This window comes from Otolemur garnettii, unplaced genomic scaffold (assembly GCF_000181295.1).
Source record: "Otolemur garnettii isolate 467f Iridium unplaced genomic scaffold, OtoGar3 scaffold00187, whole genome shotgun sequence".
Lineage (NCBI taxonomy): Eukaryota > Metazoa > Chordata > Mammalia > Primates > Galagidae > Otolemur > Otolemur garnettii.
In genome coordinates, this window is record NW_003852582.1 from 1,467,617 (window position 1) to 1,469,355 (window position 1,739).

A 1,739-nucleotide genomic window follows, 5' to 3' on the forward strand; every position below is an offset into this window, starting at 1 on the left:
GAGCCGATACTCAGTCTTATTTATGAAGTTACAGTTATTGAGGGGATTAAACAAGGTAAAACATATGAAGTGCTTAGAATAATGGTTCCTAATAAATATCCAGTAAACATTACCTAATTTTATTATATTCATCACTAAGGGTTAAATTCAATAAAAGAAAAAAGTAGTTTATGTAAGAGAAAACCAAAAAAACTTACAAAGAATAAAATTCGTATGCAATCATAATAAAGGATAATTAAAGAAAAATTTTAAGTATACTACTAATAATAGGTTAATATCAACATACATGAATTATAAAAAATAATATACAACACTTCTTCCAAGATTCAAGATTAGGTAAGTTAGGGGTATGCTTTTCTTTTCTTTTCCTTTTGAAACAGGGTCTCAACTTTGTCACCCTGAATAGAGTGCCATGGCATCATAGCTCTCGGCAACCTCAAACTCTTGGGCTTAAGTGATTCTCCTGCCTCAGCCTCCTGAGTAGCTAGGACTATAGGTACCCGCCACAATGCCCGGCTAATTTTTCTATTTTTAGTAGAGACAGGGTAGTTCAGGGTAGTCTCAAACTCCTGAGGTCAAGCAATCCCCACACCCTGCCCCATCTCAGCCTCCCAGAGTGTTAGGATTATAGGTGTGAGCCACTGTGCCTGGTCAGGAATATACTTCTCATATTTCTTTTTTTTTGGCTGGGGCTGGGTTTGAACCTACCACCTCCAGTATATGTGGCTGGTGTCCTACTCCTTTGAGTCACAGTTGCTGCCCACAGGAATATACTTTTCTTTTTTTGTTTGTTTGTTTGTTTTGTAGAGACAGAGTCTTACTTTATCGCCCTCGGTAGAGTGCTGTGGCATCACACAGCTCACAGCAACCTCCAACTCCTGGGCTTAAGCGAGTCTCTTGACGCAGCCTTTTTTTTTTTGCAGTTTTTGGCAGGGGCTGGGTTTGAACCCACCACCTCCAGAATATGGGGCCAGCGCCCTACTCCTTTGAGCCATAGGCACCACTCAGGAATATACTTTTCAATAAGGTTAACATGGTAATCACTCATCAAGTGATTCAAAATCTTCTATCACAGGGCAGCACCTGTGGCTCAAAGGAGTAGGGTGCTGACCCCATATGCCACAGGTGATGGGTTCAAGCCCAGCCCCGGCCAAAAACTGCAAAAAAAAAAAAGGTTCTATCACAGTGTAAAAGTGTTTTACTTTTCTTGGCTTATTACCAATGGACCTGACAACCATGAATGGACTTTAATGGGGTTAGAAAGAGATGTTGCTGGTATTTTATTTAGGTCAGTATAGAAAGTTCAAGTCGGGTGGCACTTGTGTCTCAGTGGGTAGGGCTCCTGCCCCATATACTGAGGGTGGTGGGTTCAAATCCCGCCCCAGCCAGCTAAAATAGCAGTGGCAACTACAACAAAAAATAGCTTGGCATTGTGGCCGGCACCTGTAGTCCCAGCTACTCGGGAGGCTGAGGCAAGAGAATAGCTTAAGCCTAAGAGTTGGAGGTTGCTGTGAGCTGTGATGCTACAGCACTCTACCAAGGGCAACAGAGTGACTGTCTCAAAAGAAAATTCAAGGCTCGGCGCCTATAGCTCAACCGGCTAAGGTGTCAGCCACGTATACCTAAGGTGGCGGGTTCGAATCCCCAGCCCGGACCCACCAAAACAACAATGATGGCTGCAACCAAAAAATAGCCAGGCGTTGTGGCGGGCGCCTGTAGTCCCAGCTACTTGGGAGGTG

The 1,739-nt window shown here is 43.6% G+C and overlaps 1 protein-coding gene across 1 annotated transcript in view; it reads right to left on the minus strand.

Annotated features, from left to right (window-relative positions):
• TLK1 (tousled like kinase 1) overlaps positions 1 to 1,739 on the minus strand; it is a 149,358-nt gene that overhangs the window by 24,667 nt on the left and 122,952 nt on the right. The window lies entirely within an intron of this gene.